Source organism: Bos indicus x Bos taurus, chromosome 13 (assembly GCF_003369695.1).
Source record: "Bos indicus x Bos taurus breed Angus x Brahman F1 hybrid chromosome 13, Bos_hybrid_MaternalHap_v2.0, whole genome shotgun sequence".
NCBI lineage: Eukaryota > Metazoa > Chordata > Mammalia > Artiodactyla > Bovidae > Bos > Bos indicus x Bos taurus.
Genome location: NC_040088.1, coordinates 66,797,664 through 66,813,142, shown reverse-complemented (window position 1 = coordinate 66,813,142; position 15,479 = coordinate 66,797,664). Strand labels below are relative to the sequence as shown.

The following is a 15,479-nucleotide window of genomic DNA, read 5'->3' as shown; positions in this document are numbered from 1 at the left end:
CACACCAGCCCTTTCTAGTGGAAAGGCTGGCAAACAGCTGAATTTTTTTTTTTTTAATCTGATGACCTTGATCCTTCCCGTGGGAAGGCTCGTTTCGCTTTTCGGTTGGGTTAGATGGAGAGTCACGTGGTCTCGGGTGCCTCTGCCCGCGCGCAGCTCAGCATCCCCGGCGCGGGGATGGGACCAGGTCTCGAGGCCCGAGCCGCTGCGAGCGGAAGCGCGGGGCGCAGCGCGGGGCGGGCCCCGGAGGAGAGCGGCGCGCGGCGGGCGGTGCGCGGGCCGCGGCTCCGGGGCGGGCGTCCGGGCAGCCGGCTCGGCGGCGGGGCCTCGGGGTGACGAGCGCCCCCTGGCCCGCGCCGCCCGTGCCCGCGCCGCCGCCCAGCCGCGCGCTCTGGCCGCCGCCACCGGCAGGTAGGTCCCCGCGCGGGTCGCCGACCGATCAGGAGGGCAGGGCGCCCTGCAAGGGACGCGGGGAGGGGGGCGGCCACCCAGCTCGGGCTCCGAGCCGGTCCAGGACGGGGCAGGCGGCAGGACAGTGAACTCGGAAAGGGCGACAAGCGCTGCAAACTTTGGGTCTCGTTTCCGCGGTTTGTGGCGCGCGGGACGCCCGCGAGGCGCGGACCTTGGTTGGGTAGAGGCCGTCGGGGCCAGGGGCTGGGGCGCCTCCGCTTCCTTCTGGGCTTTTCTCTCACCTAAACTGCGGGGCGGGAGGGAGGGAAGGAAGACGGTGGCGGAGAGTTTACTGTTTCCCGCACGCCCTGGGAAGGAGAGGTGTGTGATGCGGTGGCAGCCTGTCCACGGAGGGAAATAAAGTTTTCTTGGCGTTTGCTCGAGAAGCAGACGGGGCTGCCAACATTCACTTCTAAACTAAGCCAAGTTTCTTTCCAGGGGCCTGGGGCAGGAGGAGGCCAGTTTTGATAGATGTCAGAAAACAAAACAAAAAACTGGTGCTCAATCCTGTAATCTTGGGGTGAGAGTGTTTTTTCAGCTTTGGGGGCCACACGTTAAGAAACTAGAGTTAGTGCCTTTATTTTATTCGGTTCTCAAGAGCTCGGGTTATCAGTGTGAAATGGACCTTTCACGCTAACAACGGCGCTCCCTGCGGGCGGGCGCGCCTGGATGAAGACAAGCTCCGAGGCAGGCTCACCTGGGAGACGCTGGGGTTTCTGCAAGGAGAAAGCTTTGTCCCTGGGCTTGTCCTGCTCAGAGTGGTGCTGATAAAAGATGATTCAGTGGTGGACCGAGCTGACCAGGAGGGGCTGGTGACACGGGGAGAATGAGAAGGCGCCTCTCTCCTTGTCCGTAGAATGGTCCATCCCCGGGTATGGAGAACGTGCAGGTCCCTTTCTGAACATAGGTCTGGTTGTTGCTCCCCTTAACGTTATTCTCTAGAAGCTGTGATCACCACCGTCCTTTTCTGGTGGAGAAATTTGATAGACAAGCCCTGTTAGTAAAATGGTGGTGCTCCACTCCCACCCCACACCCCAATCCTGTGAATCACCATCTTCATTTCCCCCCCGAACTTATCTTTTAACTCTTGTAAAATGGCAGTCTCACCGCCAGTGCTTTAATCTTTTTTAAAAAATGCTGTGTCTCCTGGGAAGGAGGATGACATTTACTAATTTGGTTGCAAATTACTTCTGAAGTTGGTGCGCGGCTGTTTAGAACCCCTCGGAGATTAGCACTATTGTTTGAAGCAGGTGTCTGCGGCAGACTCTTCTTAGTCTTTCTCATGTTGATTGAACGTACATATATTTAAAGATGCGGCATAGGAAGAGCTTCTTAAAAACCTTCAAAGCCTCAGCTGTGGAACTCCTCCAAGTTAGCAATTAAGTCTAAATTAAGTTGGTTTGTTTGGGGTTTTTCCCCCCCCTCTCATAAACTTTTCTCTGATTTCAAGAGCGACCTGTCCCCATGGCCAGCCTTTGTTTCGGCCCTCTGTGATTTTTCTTGTAAGCTTTTAAAATGTAAACTTCCAGGGAGGACTCTCGTCACCACCCTCCGCCTTGTCGTGTTCACTTCCGCCACCGTCTTGTGCAGCGGTGGCTTGGGATGGCATGTGGCTCACGGGCAAGCTTCTTTGTCCTCCCAGATCCTTCTCCCTTCTGCAGAAATTCCCTATTGTCTGTTTGAAAGATACATAGGCCAGTGACTAGAACTTTCTTTTGTTGAGGTGCCCCTGGCCTTCCATTTATGCAGAGATATTGTTCAGTTAGTCGCACCTTGGTCCTTCTTCAGATCTCAAAGGTGCCTTTCAGAAATGAGCTTTCTCTTGTTTGTAGCAGGTCCTGCGGGGGGTTGGGGGGGCTCCCTGGAATAGCCCATTCCTCTCTATTTCTATAAAGGTCCCTCTTGCAGTTGTAATATATTCCCTCTCTTCTATGGAAAAGAGGCAATTCTTCTGTGTAGTGAGTCTGGTGTAGTGAGTCTGAAATTCCATGTGGACTGGGTCCAGGATTTTTTCCAAGAGTGTGGCCTTATAGTACAAATCTGTAACTGACATTCAGGAGTAAAGCTCCACAAAATCTCCTTACAATGTGGAATTTGATGACAGGACATTTGCCTTCCTTTTAAAATAGGAATTGGAATTAGTACTACCTGTTCTGAATGCATTTGCTTTGGAGTTACTGATTGTGTTGCTTGCCTCTAAAAGTATTGTTGATGTAGTCATCTAATATAACCTTTAATAAGAATATTTTTGATTTCAGATGACATCCTTTTTATAGGGTTCAATCTTTTATCATTTTTCCCAAGTAATTTTCACAGATCATTTCATTAAAATAAAAAAAAAGATTATATGATAAAAAGGACCAGAGAACACAGATGTATCATGTGAGTTCATATTTATATAAATTTATTGCCCCAAATCAGATTGTAATTATAAGCAAGGGAATTAGTCTTGTGACAACATACATAATGTTAAACTCATTCTTTCTGTTTGTGTCTATTAGTTTGGAAGTTTAAGTTTCTCATTTTCAAGCAGTCACGCATCCAGCTTTGCTTCTTAATTCCTATTCTAGCTGTCAAGGCAGAAATCAGGAGCAAATCATAGAAAAACATGATGTTGAGGCAAAAAGATTAATTACGAGGTGTTTCCTTGCAATAATGGAAACCTCTTTCATTATTTTAACCTGTCAACCATTTGTACACGATTATTCACATTGCTCAGTCATCTGAGGATATCCTTGAGACCAAATGAGAACCAGAAGTTTCTGAAATTAAGAATAGCACAGCCAAAGCCTGGAATCATAGATTTCTGCTCTGGGATTAAATCAGCAGATATTCAAAGCCACTCACTCTGGCAGTACATACTCTATAGGCCGATGTTATCTTTTGATTTTTTTCTTTGTTTGGTTAAAAAAATTTTTTTTATTGGTGTATTGTTGATTCACAGTGTCGTGTTAGTTTCAGGTGTATAGCAAAATGATTCAGTTGTACATGTGTCTATCCTTTTTCAGATTCTTTTCTCATACAGGTAATACAGAGTATTGAGTCTAGTTCCCTGTGTTATACAGTAGATCCTTGTTGATTTCAACTGATGTGTATGTCAATCCCCAGCTCCTAATGTATCCCGCCACCCTACCCCCAGCATTTCCCCTTTGGTAACTGTAAGTTTGTTTTTGAAATCTATGAGTCTGTTTCCGTTTTGTCAATAAGCTCATTTATATAACTTTTTTAAAAATTATAACTTTGAATTAAGCTAATCCTATTCATGGTAATCAGAGCTAACAAAAGCAGTAAGACATGATTTATTGATGTATTAGTATTTATAATTTATGTGCCAGATATTATATGGCACATAATTTTACTTGTATTTGGTAAATATTAGTCTCATTTAATCTTTGCAAAGTTTTTATAAATTTGATATCACCATCATTGTCATTATCCTTGTTAGCATTCGCATTTTGCAGTTGGGGAAATGGAGGCTGAGGGAGGTTGAGTCACTTGCCCAGCTCTTAACAGCTGATAACTGTTAGAATCAGGCCTGTGTGATTGCCAAGCCTTGCCAAAAACCACAGAGCTGGATAACCTACCAATTAAATTTTGTAAATTGTGATAAAAATACACCTGACAAAATCTGCCATCTTAATCATTTTTAAATTTTAAACAGGTCAGTGGCACTGAGTACATTCACACTGTCATGCAGCCGTCACCACCATCCATCTGCAGAGCTCTTTTCATCTTGCAAAACGGAAACTATCTACCCATTAAACATTAACTCCCCATTCCCCCTTCCTTCAGCCCTTGAAACCTCCATTCTACCTTCTATCTCTGAATTTGGCTACTCTAGTTCCCTTGTATAAATGGAATCATACAGGATTTATCTTTTTGTGAGTTGCTTGTTTGACTAAGCTTAATGTCCTTTAGGTTCATCTGTGTTGTAGCCTGTGTCAGAATTTCCTTTCTCCTTAAAGGCTGAATTATATTCCATTTTATCTACCATTGGTTCAATGGACATGAGTTTGAGCAAACTCCAGGAGATGGTGAAGGACAGGGAAGCCTGGGTCACAAAGAGTTGGACACGATTGAGCAGCTGAGCAACAACAGTATCTCCCACAATGTATCTACCACATTTTGTCTATCCAGTCACCTGTTCATGGTTGTTTGGGTTGCTTCCACATTTTGGCTTATGAATAAGGCTGCTGTGAATATGAGTGTAAAAATATCTCTTCAGATATCTGCTTTAAGTACTTGTGGCTGTATACCCAGAAGTGGAATTGCTGGCTTAGATGGTAATTCTGTGTTTAGTTTTTTGAGGAGCCACCACGCTCTTTTCCATGGCGACTGCACCATGTTGCATTACCACCAACAGTGCGGGAGGGTTTCAGTGTCTCCCGTCTGCGCCCATGCTTGTTACTTTCTGTTTGTTGAGTGTTGCCATCCTAATGGGTATGAGATGGTAACCAATTAACATTTTACCAAACCATTTCGTGCCCGACCTCAGGGGTTCATGGGTTGATGCTGCTTCTGAATTCATTATTTTTTTCCCTATCTCATCCTGTGCTTACGTCCCTTTTTATTTTTTTCCTCTCTCTTTATTTCTTTTAACCTTGAAACACCCCAGACTTACAGAAAAGCTGTAACTACAGTACAAAGGGGAAAATCCTTTTATCCTTTTAACCCTACTGATGATGTCTAAATAAGTTGCTGACTCAATACCCTATCACCTTATCAGTTCTTTCATGCATATGTCTTACAAATAGGAACATTCTCCCCCAGAAGCAGAGAACAGCCACAAAATTAGGAAATGAAGTTAATATGTCCCCTTTTTTAGTGCAGAATAATTGGAGGACTTAACGACTCCAGCATCTCCTGCAGGACTGGGGAACCCACGGGCAGAAGGGTTTCTGCCCTCTAGAGAGGGCTGCCCCTACTTACACGAAGTACCTTGTGGTTTAGCAATGAGCAGTTGTTGAGAATCAGTAAGCGTGGCATTCATTGTAATGATGCTAAATGTGCAGAACAGACCCTTTGCAGACCTAAAGGTTATCTTCTTGTATGTGACCAAAACAAGACAGATTCCCAGGACAGTGGAGAAAATCAGAAAGTTGATGGTTGTGCTTTCATCCACCAAGTTTTTGTTGGGAGCCTCAGAGCCACACGCTGCTGTGTAAGCACGGGCGAGATGCAGGCAGGTAAAGGGGAAGTTCTGAGTGTGATGACTTCATCATGTTATGTCAGTTTATAATATTACCATGCACAACTATGCTGTAGACTCATTTGTTTCCTCTTCGCCAGTAGACTCCAAAAAGGCTGGCATTTCCCTGTAGCCCTTTTCCCAGCACCTACAGCAGGACTGGGGCCCAAGGAGCCCCCAGTGAACCCCCAGTGCAGAATGAGTGTGTACATGCTGTACTGGGCACACACATGGTGCCAAGGGCACACTAGATCTGGGCTGTCTGGGAAGGCATCCGGAGAAAGTGGCAGCTCAGCTGAGACCTGCTGTGCGGGTGAGGATGTTTTGGAAGGTGGGATTGCATTTTAGGATGGCCTGTGAGCATGACATTCTAGTAAGGCGAAGGACAAACCCTGTCTGGTTTGAGCAGAGCAGTGAGGGAGGAGAATGGGGTGAGCCCTGACACTTCCCTCTCAAAGTGTGTTGATCACTACCACATCAACCGCTCTTTAGTTGAAAGTACGAAGAGTGGACCCTTAATCACCCTTGGCTAGCCTACCCTGTTACCCGTCTCCAGCCCTCTGCATTGTTCACACTGGGCATATGCTAAAATAAGCATCTAGCCGGTAGAGTCTTGTTGCCAAGATTTGGGTGAGTTTCCAAAGGAAGCCAGGCTCTGAGAATTCATGGTCAGATGACTCTTCACAGCCCAGGTGAGCAAGAGGCCGAGTCTTTCATGAAAGTCAGCTGACATGTCTTTCTTGCAGTTTGGGGAGAAATTCATGTCAGCTGTGTGGTAGCGTTTTTAGAGCGGTAGTTTTCAACTTTTTCCATTCTGTGGTCTGTTAATGTACTGTTTGCAGTGATATAGAGTTGGGCCTCTCATCTAGTGTTTTTTAAACTGCAAAGCACAATCATTATTGGATTGTGAGATTTGCATTGTGTTGCAACAAGCAAATCTTTAAACGTGAAATGGAACAGAAAAGACTAGCATGCGTTTCACATAGCAAGAGCAAATAATTCATGAAATTTGGGATCATGGAGTTTGGGACATGTGTCTTATGATCATCCTAGACCCATGACCTTTAGTTTTCTGTAATGTTTCTTTAGGTTGTAGAGTCATACACGCTCTGGCCTGGAGGGAGGCAGAGGAAAGTGATATTGGTTGAATGGGCATCATGCTGGGTTTCTGGGTATGTGAGACATTTTCTCCTCAAGTCCTGCCCATTGAGTGGCTCATCCACAGTTTATAGAGATGCTGAGGTGGGTTGAGGTCAAGAATCTTCATCACAACAAATGACTAGCTGTGAACTCTGATCTCTCAGCTCCCCAATTTAAGCTCCTTTTTCTGCCTCTGTGGGTTATATTCCCAAAGTTTGTTCATCAGTTGGCTGTTTGGGGAAGATGTCATCTCAAGAGGAGAGTCTTATAATCAGATTCCACTTTTGTTAAGAGGAATACGGACTTTGGGATGTGCCCTGTCAGCTTCTTAAGGAAAAAAAAAAGAAATCACTTAGAAAAAAATAGTATTGATTCAACAGACCAGAGATTGTGGGGCCTGAAGTCAACAAAGATGAAAACAGCCCCTCCGCCCTCCCCTTGAAGCTTCCCCCACCCCCCTGCTCAGGCTGGGAGCAGCAGCTTGGGTGGAGCCACATGAGGTGATGTTCTTTTCTTTCCAAAACTGGGGTTCCCAGGTCCACAGCAGAGTCCCATCTCCTTCTCCCGGAGCCGGAGGCTGCTGCACTTCTACTGGACAGAATCATGTAACTGCAAATTCGTGGCATCAGGGCTCTGTGATTTGCAGCGTCAGCCAGGCCCTCCCTCAGACTTTGCCCAGTCAGCTCCCTGCCCCTGTATAGTACAGCAACCATTTCAGACCGTCTCCTGCCGCCACCATCCCCTCAGCCTGCTTCGCTGAGAAAATCGGAGTTTCCCTGATGGAAACAACCTAACCCTGTGATGACGGCTCTATGCCCAGCTCTGGATCTACCCTCCCTTCCTGTCTTTTATGATAAAAAAACAGAAGCCTCACCTTCTAAGGTTCATCGTCCACTGATGCTCTGGATTCCGTTTCTTCCTCCTCCATGGAAGGAGGAGGAATCTCATTCTCTTGATTATCTCGTTCTGCATCTGTATTTTCCTTATGGCCCCCCCTCCAGCCCCCCGCCTGGTCCCACCTCACTGCACAAGCATGCTGAAGCCCCTTCCTTCTCGGAAGAAGAAGGCCATCCTTCTTCACCTTCCTCCAGCCATGGCCTCCTTCCTCCTCTTCACAGCCAGCCTCCTCAGATTGTCCCCCGCCCCCGCTGCTCTGTCCTCACTCCCTGTCGTGGCCACAGATATCTGGCCCTGTTGCCTCTGGGGATCTAACACATTCATGCTCCCTTTTACTTTTTTTGTTGTTCAGCCACTAAGTCATGTCTGACTCTTTGCAGTCCCACGGACTGTAGCCCATCAGGCTCCCCTGTCCATGGGTTTTTCTAGGCAAGAATACTGGAGTGGGTTGCCATTTCCTCCTCCAGGGGATCTTCCTGGACCAGAGATTAAAAGGCAGATTCTTTACCACTGAGCCATCAGGGAAGCCCTCCCTTTTGCTGACTCTTGCTCAATTCCACTCCTTTCTTCCTTGACTTCTCTGCAGCAGATGGTGTACTGAGCACCTCTGCATTCTCGGAGCAACACCTTCATCCCACCCCTGCTTCCCATTCTCCTTCCTTCCCCTCTTCGGCTTTGCAAGCTCCTGCTCTCCCTCCTTTCCCTTGGAAGGTTGATGTTCCTCTGGATTCTCACTCTGTGGGTAACCTCATGCTCACTGACCTGAACAGCCATCCCCTTGCTGACCACTCCCTAACTGTGATCTCTCCAGAGTCCTTTTGTGTCTGTTAAATGGGTGTGTCTAATACCACATGCCTCAGACTGCTTGCATGGTCTTCCCCTTTCTCTTCCCACAAGATAACCTCTTTCCCGTTCTTTTCTGTCTCTGGCGCTGTTTCACCTGTTCTTGCACGAGCAGAAATCCAGATGTTTTCCTTGACTCCTCACCTCCTCATTTCACCCCAAGCCAAGTTCTGGTAGATGCACACCCCTACATATCTTTTTATTCCATCCACCTTTTCCTGCCCTGACTCAGGTCACCACCATTTCTCTTCTGGATCACTGCCAGAACCTCCTCCCTGGTCTCTGTTACTGTGGGTTATTCTCCACTGTGCAGCTGGGAGGATCCTTGTAGAACCCAGATCTGAGCTTGTCACTCCTTGCTTTAAACTCTGCAGTGGCTACCCAGTGTTATTTGGAATGAAACCTGGACTCTGTAACATGAATGTCGTTCAGTTGCTAAGTTGTGTCTGACTCTTTGCGACCCCATGGACTGTAGCACACCAGGCTTCCCTGTCCTTCACTGTCTCCTGGAGTTTGCTCATACTCATGTCCACTGAGTCAGTGATGCTGTCTAACCATCTCATTTTCTGCTGCCCTCATCTCCAATGAATATTCAGGGTTGCTTTCTTTTAGGATTGGCTGGTTTGATCTCTTGCTGTCTAAGGGACTCTCAAGAGTCTTCTCTAACACCACAGTTTGAAAGCATCAATTCTTTGGTACTCAGCCTTCTTTATGGTCCAACTCTCACGTCCTTACATGACTACTGGAAAAACCATAGCTTTGACTATTCGGACCTTGTCAGCAGTGATGTCTCTGCTTTTTGATATGCTGTCTAGGTTTGTCACAGCTTTCCTTCCAAGGAGCAAGCATCCTTTAAGTTCATGGCTGCAGTCACCATCTGCAATGATTTTGGAGCAGAAAATCATTTGGTGCAGAAAATAAAAATGTCTGCACAAGTGGGATCATCAACTCAGCAGGTTTTGCCTGTGGGTTTCTAGAATTACCTAGATACTTTCTACTAGAAGTTCAGAGTTGAAGGTGACAGAAAACATTTTACATGCTTAAAGACAACTTCTTACAAGGGAGAAACTCTGTCCTCTGTCTCCCCATCCCTGTGGTGGGCTTTTCTCCCCCTATCACCCTCCCAGTTTCTCACCTTGTTGAGAAATGCCAGTAATGAAAGGAAAAGAGACTGAGTTAAGAATGATAAGGAAACAAAAAGTAAAACTGAGATATTCCAAAATTTCCCCCTACTAGCAAATGGATGAGGCATTGAATGCAGATATACAGAGAGCTCAAAATTATTTTAGTAAAAAGAAAATGTCAAAGGATAAAAGAGATTAAAATTTAACAAAACGATGTTTTTAGGATCTTTCAGAACAAAACCATCATGATCTTAAACTTCATTAAGAAAGATAAAAAGATAAAAAAGATCGAAAGTGACGGATGAAATTCAAGAGTTAGGATGATAAAGGCCTGCCAAAGATTAAATAATTGAGAGCATTCAAAGAAAAATGTCTTAAAAGTAGAGAGTAATAAATTCGTTTAAAAAAATATTTTTATTGGAGTATAGATGCTTTACAATGTTGTGTTTCTGCTGTACAGCAAAGTGATTCAGCTGCACATATAGATATATCCCCTCTTTTGGGGTTTCCTTCCCATTTAGGTCACCAAGTTGAGGAGAGTTCCCTGCGCTGTGCAGTAGATTCTCAGTAGTTATCTATTTCATACATAGTCGTGTGTATACATGTCGAAGAGTCTGACACAGCTCAGCAACTGAACAACAATGATGTACGTCAGCCCCAGTCTCTCAGTTCATCCCGCCCCTACGCCTGCCTTGGCATCCTTACATTTCTTCCCTGCATCTGTGGCTCTACTTCTGCTTTGCAAAATATGATCATCTAAGAGTCATAAAGGAGATCAGTCCTGGGTGTTCATTGGAAGGACTGATGCTGAAGCTGAAACTCCAATACTTTGGCCATCTGATGTGAAGAACTGACTCATTTGAAAAGACCCTGATGCTGGGAAAGATTGAAGGCGGGAGGAGAAGGGGACGACAGAGGAGGAGATGGTTGGATGGCATCACCGACTCAATGGACATGAGTCTGGGTAAACTCCGGGAGTTGGTGATGGACAGGGAGGCCTGCTGTGCTGCAGTTCATGGGGTCGCAAAGAGTCAGACACGACTGAGCAACTGAACTGAACTGAAGAGTCATAAATTCTGTAGGGCAACGTTCCCCAACCATTTTGGCACCAGTGATCGGTTTTGTGGAAGACAGTTTTTCCATGGACCAGTAAGTCAGGTGGATGGTTTCAGGATGATTCGAGAGCATTACATTTTTTGTGTCCTATATTTCTAATCTAATGCCACTGATCTGACAGAGGTCTGTGGCCCAGAGGTTGGGGGCCCTTGCTTTAGGGGATTTACTGAAAGGTGGAATAACCAAAAATATGAAACCAGAGGAGGAAAACCCATACTCTTTTAAAGAAGATTAAAATTAAATCCCAGCAGTAATAAAATGAGCATGTGCATGGGTTCCCAACAGCTAGTAAGCCATGGCTAAAACAATGTTAAGACGGGAGCTTAGGGTTTGGGCTTATACCTCAAAAGCCCATGTCACCTCAGTGGGATTTTAGAGGCAATTTTTAAAGTACACTTCTGCATGTATGCCATCATGTTTTGGGGGAAATGCTCTGTGCGTTCCACTGGGACGGTTCCATCCTGGGGGAGGGGGTGGGCCGTCACACCAGGGCAACCGAGGAGTTATGCTCATCTTTGGCTGCCAAACAAGGGAGATGCTTTTAACTGTATGAAGCTCAGCATCCCTGCCCTCCAGAGCTCAACGGAGTCTCCACCCAAAGCATTCTGCTTTCCTCTGGGAAGTGAGAAGATCAGGTGGTACCTGGGTGGATTCCTCACCTTGTTTATGGAGCCTCTTCTCCACCAGGGTCCATTTGGCAATTACCCAGGAGAGAGTCCTTTCCTGTTACATCTTTTCTATGTAGCTTGTGATGTGTGTCCTCTCCCTATTCTGCTTTCTTGTGTCTCTGGGGATTTGTGATTCTATCTGGCTCATAAACAGAGCTCAGTAAAAATATTTTATCTAATTTTTATATATTTAGCTACGCTAGGTATTAGTTGTGGCATGCGGAATCTTTAGTTGCAGCATTTAGACTCATAGTTGAGGTAGGTGGGATTTAGTTCCCTGACCAGGGATCGAACTGAATTAGATTCAGGGATCCCCTGAATCGGGAGCAGGGAGTCTTAGCCACTGGACTGCGAGGGAAGTCCCAATAATGATACTGTAATTCAGTTGTTATCTCCTGAGAAAGCTTGGTCAGTGACCTTGTTGTTGTTCAGTTGCCAAGTTGTGTTCGACTCTTTGCAACCCCATAGACTGTAGCACACCAGGCTTCCCTGTCCTTCACTATCTCCCAGAGTTTGCTCAAATTCACGTCCATCGAGTCGGTGATGCCATCCAACCATCTTATCCTCTGTTGTCCATTTCTCTTCCTGCCCTCAGTCTTTCTCAGCGTCAGGGTCTTTTCCAGTGAGTCACCTCTTCGTATCAGGTGGCCAAAGTATTGGAGCTTCAGTTTCAGCATCAGTCCTTCCAATGAATATTAAGGATTGATTTCCTTTAGGGTTGACATACACAAAGGACATACACCAGGTCTTCTATTTCCTTCTCTTCTTAAACTCTCAGCACAGAGCTCAGACTGCATCGTCACTTGTGGAAGCTAGGACATCTCCTCATCAGAGAACAGATTTTATTTTTCTCTCATTGCCAGCATGAAGGAGTCTAATTACAAATGTCATGTTTTTCAGGACCTGCTCATTAGTACTAAGAGCTCCGAGCAGTGTGACGTTTGCCCATGTGCTTACGGTGAATGTCAGGGGTCTGACTGAGAAGTGGTGCATGGGGCCAAGTGCATTATTACACTCCGGTGCATTGCCTGCTGTTTGGCCAGACTCTATACCATGGCTGCCTCCCTCCCCTCCCCAGCCCTCCACCTTACTTCCAGGTCCCTTGCAATGAATGAAGACACATGGGAGTTGGCATGCAAGGGTATTAAGAATCCAGATTAGATTGTCCTTCTCCATAGCAGAGACTGGAGAGAGGCTATAGGATCTTGGAGCAACTTTGCCCTGCCTTGGTCCAGCTTTTCCACGGTCATACAGTCTTCCTGAGCTGTTTGGGGTAGGAGACTACTGTTCTCTGACCTGCTTGGCTGTGTTGACCATAAGATGAGTGAGTTGGATAAGGGGGGGTCTCTAGAATTCCTCCTGATCCTAATATTTTGTAGCTGTTCGGGGAGGGTGTCTTTTGAGATACACACATTCTACTCACACCAGGATTTCCCCCAGGCACCTGGGTGGTGCAGTATCAAATACATGTCATGGCTCCCAGCCTGTAGTTAACTCATTCATTAGCCTGGGTGTAGAATACAGAGTATATTATGTCCCCTACATATGAATGAGTTCTGTTCTGAGTGTGCATTCATAAATCTAATTTGTTCATAAATCCAACAAAGTTAGCCTAGGCACCCAAATAACACAATTGCCTGTATGTTGTTGTTCAGTTGTTACTGTTCGTCTAGTCAAGGCTATGGTTCTTCCTGTGGTCATGTATGGATGGGAGAGTTGGACTGTGAAGAACGCTGAGCGCCAAAGAATTGATGCTTTTGAACTGTGGTGTTGGAGAAGACTCTTGAGAGTCCCTTGGACTGCAAGGAGATCCAACCAGTCCATTCTGAAGGAGATCAGCCCTGGGATTTCTTTGGAAGGAATGATGCTAAAGCTGAAACTCCAGTACTTTGGCCACCTCATGTGAAGAGTTGACTCATTGGAAAAGACTCTGATGCTGGGAGGGATTGGGGGCAGGAGAAGAAGGGGACGACAGAGGATGAGATGGCTGGATGGCATCACTGACTGGATGGACGTGAGTCTGAGTGAACTCCAGGAGTTGGTGATGGACAGGGAGGCCTGGCGTGCTGCGATTCATGGGGTCGCAAAGAGTCGGACAGGACTGAGCAACTGATCTGATCTGATCCTACTCTCTGTGACCCCATGGACTGCAGTGCACTAGTCTCCTCTGTCCTTCACTATCTCCCGGAGCTTGCTCAAACTCAGGTCCATTGAGTCAGTGATGCCATCCAACCATCTCATCCTCTGTCACCTCCTTCCTCTCCTGCCTTCAGTCTTTCCCAGCATCAGGGTCTTTTCTAATGAGTTGGCTCTTTGCATCAGGTGGCCAGAATATTGGAGCTTCAGCATTAGTCCTTCCAATGAATATTCAGGGTTGATTTCCTTTAGGTTTGACTGGTTTGATCTCCTTGCAGTCCAAGGGACTCTCAAGAGTCTTCTCCAGCAACTCGAAAGCGTCAGTTCTGGCACCCAAACTTCTTTATCAACTCTATAGTAACTGTACTGTAATAGGTTTATAATACTTTTCATGCAAATGATACATAGATAACAAATACAAAAAAGAAAACATGTTAAATCTTACAGTACAGTACCTTGAAAAGTATGCCAGACATGTGAACTAACTTACATGACTGGACATGTGAATGCATGTTCGCATCTTTGAAAGTTCACAACTTGAAGGTTTGTATGTAGGGAACTTACTGTGTTACCAATGGTTGGAACATGTGCCTCTTCACCAGTAAACAGGAGAGCAGTCACCCAAACACTGAAATCATTCTGCTCTCATTTTAAATTTTGCAAATTGAAGCTACCTATGAAAAAAAGGGCAACAGCGCATTTTTCCTTCTCCTGTGTTAGTGGTGATGGTAGCACAAGAAGTCTGATAACAGCCAGTTCTTCTCAAAATGCTGATTCTTTAAAAAGAACACCTTGATTTCCTCAGTGGACTTTGTTTTTGGAAGATAAGCTCATGAGGAATAGCAGCCAGATAGCATCTTCTCCACTCTAAGAGTGGAAACTCTTTGTTCTTCTGCATCAGTCATTGGAGAAGAAAAGTAAATTATCATGTATTTTTAAATGATTGAATTGCATTACTTCTTTTTTAAAAATATTTATTTACTTATTTATCTTTGGCTACACTGGGTCTTCGTTGCTGTGTGCAGGCTTTCTCTAGTTGGTGGCTAGTGGGGGCTACTCTTTGTTGCAGAACTTGGGCTTATTGCATTGATTTCTCTTGTTGCAGAGCACAGGCTCTACCTTATGGGCTTCAGTAGTACGGTGCATGGGCTAGGGTTCCACGGCAATCCTGGATAGTTAAAGTCCGTACGACTTTGAAATAAGTCAGGGAGAAATCACTTGCATAATTCCAAGTTCTGATGCAGAAGCAGCTTAAATATTTGCCAAAAGTGCAGCACAAAGTACTCTCACCTTCCTCTGTTCCAGTAAAAAGAAGGAGTTTACTGCTGGGATTCTTTTTAAGTTCCTGGGCCCTGAGATCTGTTATTATTTATAATACACTTGGGGTATTTGATGAAAGTGCTTTTGGAAAGAAAGCCATGTGAGCAGTAGGAAAGGCTTTGCGTTACTTATTAAAATAAAATAAATGCAACGTTGTTGTTGTTCAGTCACCCAGTTGTGTCCCACTCTTTGCGACCCCATGGCCTGCAGCACGCCAGGGGTCCTTGTCCCTCACCATCTCCCAGAGTTTGCCCAAGGTCATGTTCATTGTGTCGGTGATGCCATCCAGCCATCTCATCCTCTGACGCCCTCTTCTTCTGCCCTCAATCTTTCCCAGCATCAGGGACTTTGCCAATGAGTCATCTGTTCACATCAGATCACCAAAATACTGGAGCTTCAGCAACTTGCTTGATCCCAAATTGCCAGTATTGCTAAGCATAAGCTAGCACATAATTTTAGAAATTTAATGAAGGCAAACTTAATCCATTAATAGTGTCCCATAGGTGAAATTGGTAGATAGAAATGCCAATTCAGTATTTGAATTTTATTATTTCAAATGAAAGGAAGAAGGGCAAGCCCTTCTCTTTTGAGAACAGG

The 15,479-nt window shown here is 45.6% G+C and overlaps 1 protein-coding gene across 1 annotated transcript in view; it reads left to right on the top strand.

Annotated features, from left to right (window-relative positions):
- The first annotated feature begins 378 nt into the window (after nt 1-378).
- PRKCQ (protein kinase C theta) overlaps nt 379-15,479 on the top strand; it is a 152,601-nt gene continuing 137,500 nt past the window's right edge. The window contains exon 1 of the mRNA XM_027560159.1: nt 379-411. The gene's annotated coding sequence lies outside the window, so the exon portion shown is untranslated. The remainder of the gene's footprint in view (nt 412-15,479) is intronic.